This window comes from Portunus trituberculatus, chromosome 29, assembly GCF_017591435.1.
Source record: "Portunus trituberculatus isolate SZX2019 chromosome 29, ASM1759143v1, whole genome shotgun sequence".
Lineage (NCBI taxonomy): Eukaryota > Metazoa > Arthropoda > Malacostraca > Decapoda > Portunidae > Portunus > Portunus trituberculatus.
Window position 1 is genome coordinate 14,654,031 of NC_059283.1, and position 12,500 is coordinate 14,666,530.

Consider the following 12,500-nt stretch of genomic DNA (forward strand, 5'->3'; position numbering starts at 1 on the left):
TGTGTAATTCACTGTTTGATCTGCTGCAGTCTCTGACGAGACAGCCAGACGTTACCCTACGGAACGAGCTCAGAGCTCATTATTTCCGATCTTGGGATAGGTCTGAGACCAGGCACACAACACACACCAGGACAACAAGGTCACAACTCCTCGATTTACATCCCGTACCTACTCAATGCTAGGTGAACAGGGGCTACACGTGAAAGGAGACACACCCAAATATCTCCACCCGGCCGGGGAATTGAACCCCGGCTCTCTGGCTTGTGAAGCCAGCGCTCTAACTGAGTGTGTGTGTGTGTGTGTGTGTGTGTGTGTGTGTGTGTGTGTGTGTGTGTGTGTGTGTGTGTGTAATTCACTTTTTGATCTGCTGCAGTCTCTGACGAGACAGCCAGACATTACCCTACGGAACGAGCTCAGAGCTCATTGTTTCCGATCTTCGGATAGGCCTGAGACCAGGCACACACCACACACCGGGACAACAATGTCACAACTCCTCGATTTACATCCCGTACCTACCCACTGCCGTGTGTGTGTGTGTGTGTGTGTGTGTGTGTGTGTGTGTGTGTGTGTGTGTGTGTGTGTGTGTGTGTGTGTGTGTGTGTGTGTGTGTGTGTGTTTATTTACCTAGTTGTAGTTTTACAAGGCCTGGGCTTTACGCTCGTGTGGCCCCGTCTCCATATCTACACTTATCCAATTTTTCTTTAAAAAAGAAACTTCCTCACTCAAACTGTTCCAAGTCTCAACACATCTTTGCGGGAAACTATATTTTTAACATCTCTCAGACATCTTCCCACCCTCAGTTTTTACTATGCGATCTTGTGCTTCGAATGTCATATTCATCTCTCAGTATCAGTGTTTGATTATCCACTTGAACAATTCCGTTAATCAATTTATCAGATCCCTTTTCTCCTTTCTCCGTTCCAGGGTTGGTAGATCCATAGCCTTTAGTCTCTCCTCATATGTCATGCCTTCAAATTCTGGAACTTGTAGCCATTTATGTAGTCTCTACAACTTCCTTATGTTTCTTTTTATGAGGGGGTCCATACAACTCCTGCATATTCCAATCTGGGTCTTATTATAGTACTTATCGATTTGCTTGTGTGTGGCAAGAATAGTTAAACATCCACGTTTCTGAAAATACAAACAATCGTGCGCGTGAGCGCACACACACACGCACGCACACACACACACACACACACACACACACACACACACACACACACACACACACACACACACACACACACACACACACAGAGAGAGAGAGAGAGAGAGAGAGAGAGAGAGAGAGAGAGAGAGAGAGAGAGAGAGAGAGAGAGAGAGAGAGAGAGAGAGAGAGAGAGAGAGAGAGAGAGAGAGAAATAGAAATACGTTCAACTCAAAAACCAAGAAAAGATAAAACAAACATTCGGATCTCTTCCTTCAGAATGTCAGACACATTCAAATATATATGAAAATGAAAAAAAAGTAAGAAATATTCTTTGGCAGCGAATGAGAGAATGAATCCTTCTCAAAAAGTGAGAGGAATGATAAGTTAACAACATAAGAACATCAGAAAATGAGGGAAGCTACAAGAGGCTGTCACTTCTACACGGGGCACTCCCTGTATGAGCAAGGTTATCTAATTCCATCTGTCATAAAGTTATCTAATCTTCTTTTAAAGCTCCCTATTGACTCACCACTAACAACATCATTGTTGAGTCACTTCCATTCATCAGCCAATACTTTACTTCAAAAAGAAAAAAAATCCTCATTTGTCTCCTAAATCTGAATTTCTCAAATTTCAACCCATTATTTCTGATTCTATCCTCGCTACTGATCCTAAGAATTTCGCTCATGGCCCCAATTCCACTTATATACTTCTATCAGGTCCCAGCTTAACCTACTTCTCTCTAAGGAATGCATATTTTGTTTCTTTAATCTCGCTTCAAAAGGAATATTCCTCATCCCCTGTATCTTTTGAGATATCCTTCCTGTGATGTGAGGACCAGCTTTAAACTGCATCACCTAGATGCGGTCTGACCAGCGCCAAATGTAATTTTGATATTACTTCGGGACTTGTACTTTTAACACTCATCAAAATGATTCCTAGTACCCTATTTGCCTTATTTCTGGCCTTTATCCAATGCTTTCTTTGACCAAGAGCGGAGCTAACTATAATTCCTAAGTCTTTTTCCTTTCCTGAACCTACCAGGGCCTCGTTGTTCATCGTGTATCTATCTCGTGGATTTCCTCTTCCTACGCTACGTAGTTTGCATTTGTTAATGTAGAACTGCGTTTGCCATTTGTCTGCCCCTTCGTTCATCCTATTGAAATGTGCCTGAAAGGCGTTGGCATCCGAATCTGAGCTAATCACTCTACCTGTTTCGTAAAACCCAATCTCTTCCTTACCTATCCCAACAACATCTTAAGAAATCCTAACAAATCGTAAAAATATCCTACTACCCACATACAACACTATTTCTCATTTTTTTCATTAAAACTGTGTAACGACTTATGTAAATACTTCCCTTTAGGATCGGAACACCATGCAGACAAAACGATTAGGTATTAGATGCGTTTTTAATGACCATCTTTCACTATTATAAGTAAGAGAGTTTGTGTGGTGTTCAGTCTCTTAGGAAACAGAAAAAAATTTATATCCTATCTTCACAAATCACAAGACAATCAAAAGCAACAAAAAAATGGAGTGTTGTCCGGTGAATTAACACAAAGATCCTGTCCTTCACTATTCACAAGACAACTAAATGCAATAAGTGTGATATCCATTGTCAACACGTCTCAATTAAGTACAAAAGAGTCCGATTCTTCACTACTGATTTGGAACGAACGCACGCGGTAAAGAAGGTCACGCGGTGTCCATTGCCTTAAGAACACTGAACTCCTTTCCTTCACTGTGATTGGACAAAAGCAGGTGTGTTAAGACAGGTAGTGTGAAGTGCAGTGGCTAATAGTGATGGCGAAGAAAAAGACACTAAACCACACAGAAAAACAAAAGCTGAAGGAAGAGGGATATGGAAAGGAGAGCCGCCCACGCAAATACACAAACTGCTTTACTTCACTGTGACTGGACAAAAGCTGGTGTAGTGGTGCACGTTGATGGCCACGGAAAAGAAACCAAACCTACATGGATACTAAACGAAAGGAAGAGAAACATTGACACAAAGGCAAAACGACCCTTCAGAACACCAGTACACCGTGTATGACTTTCCCCTCAGCAACCTTCCCTTAAGAGTAACATAAACTATCAGTGCTATTAGACCTCGCTGGGAGTAATTATCGTTTGGGCAGGGTTCTACTGCCTCCTCCATGGAAGGGCATCTCACCACAAATCAATATCCACTTACTTACCACGACTGATATCATACAAAGAGACTTATTTGTTCTGCAACTCAAAGCAATGACGACCTAAATTACAACACTGCCCTTTCTGGTCGCCCTTTGGTAACACTGCAAACGATCATCATGACGGACACACACAACAAAAGAAGAGCAGGTTAACTTATCTTTCCTGAGCTGCACAACTAACACAATCAAACACAAACAACACAAAACAAACGTTGTAGACGAATATGGTGCCAAACAATATGTCGCAGCGTTACCCCGCGGGACACACCACCACCACAATGTCACGCTCGCTGCCCACATATGATCACCTCACGCCCACGAACACACACACACACACACACACACACACACACACACACACACACAGACACAGACACAGACAGACAGACAGACACACACACACACACACACACACACACACACACACACACACACACACACACACACACACACACACACACACACACACACACACACACACACACACACACACACACACACACACACACACACACACACACACACACACACACACACACACACACATACCAATCGCCCGCACAATCAAATACATTAACAAAGCACATAACTTTATACACATTTTGTACACAGACCCAACAATAAGTTTGTGCCATTAGAGGAATTACATGAAGATTAATGTGAAACAATAGTACTTACTATTTTTTTTTTTTTCAAGCAAAGGAAAAAAATGCAAGAAAATAAAGAAGTAAACTTTCCGGTGAACAACAGAGCATGTAGGTAACACGGAGCTTAACTGAGAGTATTGCAGAATTAATACTCCTTCCCTGGCTTAGTGTCCGTCGAGTTGGTACAGCGCATCACTTTCTCTTCTTTATTCCTTTGTCTTGTCACGCCCATCACCCGCGAGTCATCATCATTCATTGCGTGCATCTCTCTCTCTCTCTCTCTCTCTCTCTCTCTCTCTCTCTCTCTCTCTCTCTCCTGTCTGGTAGATCCATCTCCAGCATTCTCCTGCCCACACACTCATCTCTCCTCTGCCAGACAGCCACGCCACCTCACTCTCGCCTCCCGACCTTCGCCCTAACTATATAGTATTCTGAAACACTTTTCTCTCCCACCATCACTTCCTTCCAAAGGCTCCAGTTGAAGACACTCGTGTTCTTAAGAGTACTTTTATGGTTCTGGTGATAGATTGGCAAGATTTCTAGTTTATTAAAAGGAGAAACTAACTTGAAAACCCGGCTAGTCGTCTCTGTGGCCTTGGACGTAGTGAGAGTTGTCGTGGTGAGAGGTGAAGGCGTTTGTGAATACGGGCGTAAAACTGATCGTAGAAAAGTGTCCTTTGTTGTGCTCATTTCCAACTTTGTCGACCTCGTTACTTGAGAGGAGGTGAGGAAACAAACATAAGAGCATAAGAACGTGAGAAAAGAAAGGAGGCTGAAAGAAGCCATCACACGTACTACACTTGGCCGTGCCGGTATGAAACACCGCTCAAAGTTACTTGTACGTTTGGCAAAATAAAACAAAATACAAAATAGGACAATAACAAACTACAAGACAGCCCTGTACGTGCATGAGACAAATACAAGAGGGAGTTTTGTTACAAAGGCGAGTCTCCTCCGCACCATCACTTGAACCTGAACCTGAGCCTTTCCATTCTTACCTTGCCTCCCTTTCTTCGTGAGTCACCAACGCAAGACACCAGTTGCAGCCTGTCACAACATTTATGCTCCACACAAGAACTACAAAGACACTCTAAGAAATAAAACATTGTTCAGAACACAAAGAGAACACAGATCGGACCAGTCATGGTGCCTCAGTGTTGCCATGTTGTCAGGCGACTGACTACAAACATTCCCACCTTGAAAATGTAAATGTCATTCAATTTTTCTAACTTTCTACATCAGCGATAAACGATAAAATCTCCAGTATGTGAAGCACTTTCTTCCCTTCTCGTAAGACATTAATAACCAACGCTTAATGAACACAGTCATACATCAAGAAACCAATGACTCGTGTGAAATGTTGGCACGACGTATTTGAAGCTAAAAAAAAACATCATTCGTTTGATATTGGATCGGTATTTTGATTTTGTTCACCAGATAATGAGTGAGGCAGTTGTACAGAGTATTAATGACAATAAAAACAAACGACCATAACAAAAGTAAAGGAAGCTACAAGAAGCCGCCGGAGCTACACGTGGCCGTCCTTGTATTCCTCTCATTCTCAGCCATGAATTTCTCCACTTCTTTGGATAGTTTGACAGGTCATGTTTGGGGCAATGGCAGAGAGGCGACAGTGAGGTGGTGTGTCCAGTGAGGAGAGGTGAGGAGTGCGTGGGGAGAAGGATGCTGGAGACGCACCCTCCAGGCAGGAGGAAGAGAGACAGACCACAGACGAGCTTCCTGGATGCACGGAAGGATGGCATACGGGTGATGGTGCGACGAAAAAACACGTAGGAGAGAATAAAGTGGAGGTTGTCATGGGCCGGCTTGGCCAGAGGGAAACAGAGGAGCCTTTCTTTTCAAGGTTTTACTCAGCTTGGTAGAGTGAGCCAGTGTGCTGGTGGAGACAGCAGGAGTAGGTCTGACAAGGCTCCGAGAAGTACATACATAGAAACAACACATCCGTAACTTTTGACAGTCTAAAGATACAAGAGAAGAAGGAAACAGTGTATCAAACATGGAAGAAGAGAGAAAGTCAGCGGAAGGACTTGTCGAACAGAGCAGAATAGAAAGATACGAAACACCACGGTACAAAGGCCAAGCTTCCCGACCTCCACTTGACCTGACCTCAAAGATACAATGAGTCCCACGAAACACGCCTTAAACCCGAACAGTGAAGCATAGACAGTGAACAGCGCTCAGATCAACTTGTAGCTAGCATATCAACACTCATGACACGAGTGATGCACAGTGGCCACCTTGAACGGATCCACCACCAGGAAGTTCCATTATTAACCTTGCACTACTCTCATGGAATCTACTCTATGATATGTATTCCTTGCAGGCTTTTTATTAATCACAATCCTTACTCATGTAGCGCACTATAATAGGAATAGGCTTCTCATGTAACGTGCATTCCAATTAAAACTCTGCCGATAAAGTTTGTTGTTTAAGTTTTCTCCTCCGTGAGTTTAGTAAGATTAACCAATTCAGAGGTATGACGCGTTTCCATATTCATTCTGCTTACTATTTGGAGATTTTATATAGCTTCAGAAACTTATGTAGGGATCAAAATAGTGAAGACTGTCCATTAATCTTCTGACCTCCATACTCTCTTCCTAATGTAAATCAAATAGTGTAATCACACCCAAAAATCATGATAAGAGTGCTTCCCACTACTGAAGGGATTAAATTCCCTTTGAGACACTGACCAGAAAAGTGACGTTGATGTGATATTAGAGTTGATTTGACAGACGTGTGGCAAGTTCAAGCAATATAATGAAGGATAAGATGATAATTGATGAAAACATTTGTAATTAATGTAGCAGATAATCACACACACACACACACACACACACACACACACACACACACACACACACACACACACACACACACACAGAGAGAGAGAGAGAGACAGAGAGAGAGAGAGAGAGAGAGAGAGAGAGAGAGAGAGGATATGTGTACGAGTATTACGTAACATAATATGTATGCCTGGAACAAAGACAGGATCAATGTACAGGAGGAGAGAAACAACCAAAAATTAGGAAGCAAAGTGAGGGAAGAAGGAGAGATGGAAACAGGACAAGACGGTAGGAAAGGAGGAGAGGGGTGGGGAGGAGGGAGGGAATGGACTGTCAGGGTTAGACAGTCGAGGCAGGGATTAAAATGTGTCACACCCCAGTAGTTGACCTCATGGGAACTGTTGGACAGATGCATTGTTTTCATGCAATCTTTTCCAGTGACTTTGATTGTCAAATTGACTTGTTGACACTGAATGTTTTGTTCAAGGTAAGAACTGCCTGTCAATTTGAATGATCTTTTGATGCAGCAAGTCTCGGCACGTGAGCTGGGTGGCTCATGCTGTGCTCCAGACTGGCTCACGGTACACAAGCTGTGGTTAGACGTGTGCACGGTACAAAGTTTTTAGCACTTCACTGGATATTAAATGTCTTAATTTATGCAGCACAGCAATGCTTCTTGAATGTTTGGGGGAAACATTACTGACTAGCAAATCAAGATTAGATGATCTACTTATTATATCATTATTGATTTTCTAACACGCAGAAAACATTTGTTTTATCAGAAAATAGCACATGATAACTTTTATTGGTATTCATTAAAAGTGTACTCGTATTACTTGAGCACCTAATACTTAGTTCGTTGAGGTCTTGATTAACCTATAGAGAGAGAATGGCTCAATACTAGTCTGTGGGATACAAGGCCATGCCATCTGCAGACAGGAGGGTGTTGTCACTGCACGAGTAGAAATACTTGGTGTGGAAGATGTGTATGCAAATGTTTTAAAGAGAGGAGATGGTCTTGATAACACTGGTAACGTCAGTACAAGTGACAGGAAGGGCAGTCGTGGAGCTTGACAATTCTTCTTGGATAAGGTGGATAACATTGTGTTTGGTTATAGACAAATACTTTGCCATGTTTTACTCGTACTGTTTCTAGAAGTACTGAAAATATTTATGTAGTAACTATACTTGGCTGCTCTAATTAATCGCGTAAGATGGTGAAGGTATAACTTGTACTAAGTGTACCAGTTGCTCTTTTAAGCAGCAGCAGCAGCAGCAGCAGCAGCAGCAGCAGCAGCAGCAGCAGCAGCAGCAGCAGCAGCAGCAGCAGCAGCAGCAGGCAGCAGCAGCAGCAGCAGCAGACTAATATTAACGGTGAGACTTTAAGAAGATAGTGGAAGCCACATTCTTGGATATATATGGATTTCTTTTAATATTTTCCCAGTTTTTGCATAAGCGAAATTCTGAACACTGTTTTTCAATTACACTCAGGAGCTTAATCACAACCATTGTGTTGATTATACACGGTTAACATTCCTCTATGTCAAAATACCATTCGTCCACATTTCCTGATCCGAGCGTAAACTCTGCTTCTGTTTTTACAATACTTATTCCATTCTTTTCTCGCCACTCAAGTAGCTGTTCATTGTAATGTTTAATTTTAGCCTGAATTTCTCGAGGCTCTGGAACTGGCGCCACTTGACAAACAAAAACTTTTATTTCACTATTTTTTCTTTGAAGTCACTTTTTTTTTTTTTTTTGAGAGAGATTCGTCACCCTCCCTAGGGCGGTGACGCGGGCCTTGCACATTGGTGGCCCGCAGGTGAATTGTCGTGTGATGATATCAGTGCTGGACGCGGTGTTTTTTTTTTTTTTTTTTTTTTTTTTTTACATTACAAGGGCACTGGCCAAGGGCAAACACAGTGTTGGAAAAAAAAATCCCGCTGGTTGCCAGGCCCTGTTAAAAGAAAAGTAGAAAGAGAAAAACAGAAAAATCTAAAAGGAGGGTCCAGTTAACGTAAGAGGTGTCTTGACACTCCTCTTTTGAAAGAGTTTAAGTCATAGGCAGGTGGAAATACAGACACAGGTAGAGAGTTCCAGAGTTTACCAGTGTAGGGAATGAAGGAGTGAAGATACTGGTTAACTCTTGCATTAGGAAGATGGACAGAATAGGGATGAGAAGAAGTAGAGAGTCTTGTGCAGCGAGGCCGCAGGAGGGGGAAGGCATGCAGTTAGCAAGTTCAGAAGAGCAGACAGCATGAAAACAGCGGTAGAAGACAGATAAAGATGCAACATTGCGGCGGTGACTTAAAGAATCAAGACAGTCAGTTAGAGGAGAAGAGTTGATAAGACGAAAAGCTTTAGATTCCACCTTGTTTAGTAAAGCTGTGTGTGGATCCCCCAGACATGAGAGCCATACTCCATACACGGGCGGATAAGGCCCTTGTACAGAGCAAGCAGCTGGGAGGGAGAGAAAAATGGACGAAGACGCCATAGGACACCTAACTTCTTGGAAGCTGATTTAGCAAGAGTAGAGATGTGAAATTTCCAGTTTAGATTTTTAGTGAAGGATAGACCGAGTGTGTTTAATGTAGAGGAGAGGGGAAGTTGAGTGTTATTGAAGAAGAGAGGATAGTTGTCTGGAAGGTTATGTCGAGTAGATAGTTGTAGAAATTGAGTTTTGAGGCATTGAACAAAACCAGGTTTTCTCTGCCCCAATCAGAAACAAGTGAAAGATCAGAAGTTAGGCGTCCTATAGCATCTCGCCTTGAGTCATTTAATTGTTGTTGGGTTGGGCGTCTGTTGAACGCTGTTGAATAATGCAGGGTGGTATCATCAGCATAGGAGTGGATAGGGCATTGAGTCAGATTTAGGAGATCATTGATGAATAATAGAAAGAGAGTGGGTGATAGGACAGAACCCTGTGGAACACCACTGTTGATAGTTTTAGGGAAGAACAGTGACCGTCTACTACAGCAGCAATAGAACGATCGGAAAGGAAACTGGAGATGAAGGTACAGAGAGAAGGATAGAATCCGTAGGAGGGTAGTTTAGAAATTAAAGATTTGTGCCAGACTCTATCGAAGGCTTTCGATATGTCAAGGCCGACAGCAAAGGTTTCACCGAAGTCCCTAAAAGAGGATGACCAAGATTCAGTTAGGAAAGTAAGAAGATCACCAGTAGATCTGCCTTTACGGAAACCATACTGGCAATCAGAGAGAAGGTTGTGAGCTGATAGATGCCTCATTATCTTCCTATTAAGGATAGACTCAAAGGCTTTAGAAAGGCAGGAAATCAAAGCTATAGGGCGGTAGTTAGAAGGATTGGAGTGGTCACCTTTTTAGGGACAGGTTGAATGTGAGCAAACTTCCAGCAAGAAGGATAAATAGAAGTAGAGAGACACAGATGAAAGAGTTTGACCAGGCTGTGAGCGAGTTCGGAAGCACAGTTTTGAGAACAACAGGAGGGACTCCATCCGGACCGTAAGCCTTCCGAGAATCAAGGCCAGAGAGGGCCAGGAAAACGTCTTTATAAAGAATTTTAATTTTAGGGATGAAGTAGTCAGAGGGTGGAGGAGTAGGAGGAATATGCCCAGAATCATCCAAAGTTGAGTTGGTAGCAAAGGTTTGAGCGAAGAGTTCAGCTTTAGAAAAGAAGAGACAGCTGTAGAGCCATCTGGATGAAGTAAAGGAGGAAAGACGAAGAAGTAAAGTTGTTAGAGATATTATTGGCTAGATGCCAGAAATCTCGAGAGGAGTTAGAATTGGAAAGACTTTGACATTTTCTATTGATGAAAGAGTTTTAGTAAGTTGGAGAATAGATTTGGCATGATTACGGGCAGAAATATATAGGGCATGAGTTTCAGCAGTTGGATGGCTACGGAACCGTTTGTGAGCCGCCTCTCTATCATTGACAGCACGAGAACAAGCAGAGTTAAACCAAGGCTTTTTAGCTTTAGGGTTAGAGAAAGTATGAGGAATGTATAGCTCCATGCCAGAGATAATCACCTCTGTTATGCGCTCGGCACAAAGAGAAGGATCTCTGACATGAAAACAATAATCATCCCAAGGAAATCAGAATAGTACTGCCTTAGTTCCTCCCATTTAGCAGAGTTAAAATGCCAGAAGCACCTCCGCTTAGGCGGGTCCTGAGGCTGCACTGGAGTGATAGAACTGGTAACGGAAATTAGATTGTGGTCGGAGGAGCCCAACGGAGAGGAAAGTTTAACAGAGTAAGCAGAAGGGTTGGAGGTTAGGAAAAGATCAAGAATGTTGGGCGTGTCTCCAAGGCGGTCAGGAATACGGGTAGGGAACTTCACTAGCTGCTCTAGGTCATGAAGGATAGCAAAGTTGAAGGTTTGTTCACCAGGTTGGTCAGTGAAAGAAGATGAAAGCCAAAGCTGGTGGTGAACATTGAAATCCCCTAAAATGGAGATCTCAGCAAAAGGAAAGTGAGATAAGATGTGCTCCACCTTGGAAGTCAAATAGTCAAAGAATTTTACATAGTCAGAGGAGTTAGGTGAGAGGTATACAGCACAGATGAATTTAGTTAGAGAGTGACATTGAAGTCTTAGCCAGATGGTAGAAAATTCTGAAGATTCAAGATTGTGGGCACGAGAGCAAGTGGTGTCGTTACGCACGTATGCGCAACATCCAGCTTTGGATTGAAAATGAGGATAGAGCAAGTAGGAGGGAACAGAAAAGGGCTGCTGTCAGTAGTCGCAGACAACTGTGTTTCAGTTAGGAAGAGAAGATGAGGTTTAGTAGAGGAGAGGTGGTGTTCCACAGATTGAAAATTAGAACGAAGGCCACGAATGTTGCAGAAATTGATAGTGAAAGTATTAGATGAAGTGTCAAGACACCCAAGGTCGACAGCAGAGGGGCAGTCCGACCTGGGGACATTTATGGTCCCTCCCAGAGGGGACTCCGAGGCAGGGCGTGGTGAAGCCATTATTAAATTTTGATTTGAAGAGAGTGTAAAAGTGTAAGGTGTTGTAGTGTAGTGTAGGAAGTAGTAGAAGTTGTCTTTAGAGGGCAGGCTGCAGCTGCTCAATTGTATAAATGAGACCACAAAGGGAACCGGGAAGAGAGGACACGGGGAATCACTCAGTCTGCAGCACTGCCTACATCCCCGTAAGTACCTCTCCTGGAGTAGGGTATTGTAGCATGTGAAGTTGTATCCTGTCGTCTGTTGTTTCTAATGTTCTCTTGTTCTAAATCATTGATACGCTGTTGGAGGAGCTGAATTAACGAGTAAGCTGTTTTTACCTGTGCATTGAACAGCTCTACTTCCTTGTCCTTTGTTACAAGCTTAGACATGAGTGTTTCTATATCTTTAGCCATATCGCGTAGCTGAGTCCTTCCCCAATCGTTGCGTTCGTCTTGGCTGCTACAAGGCGGGGATGACTGTGCGTTGTGTATGGAGAGCTCCGGTGTGTCGTCTGCTGCAGAGGGTTGTTGCGTATTGTCTGGTGTGGGTGTTTGAGACAGGAGGACATCATGAGATGTGTCGGTTGTGCATTTTCGCTGTGGGGAAGTTGTGCTTTATTACCGGGCATCAGCTGTGTTTCCCGAGTGAATGTGGCCTCAGTTGCTACGGCCGCAGGTATAGGGTCATTGTGGAGAGGCTGCTGCACGTCTATCACGGGCTGTGCTTCGTGTAGGGTTTGGATGGATGGCTGCGTTTTACTTATGATAATTTC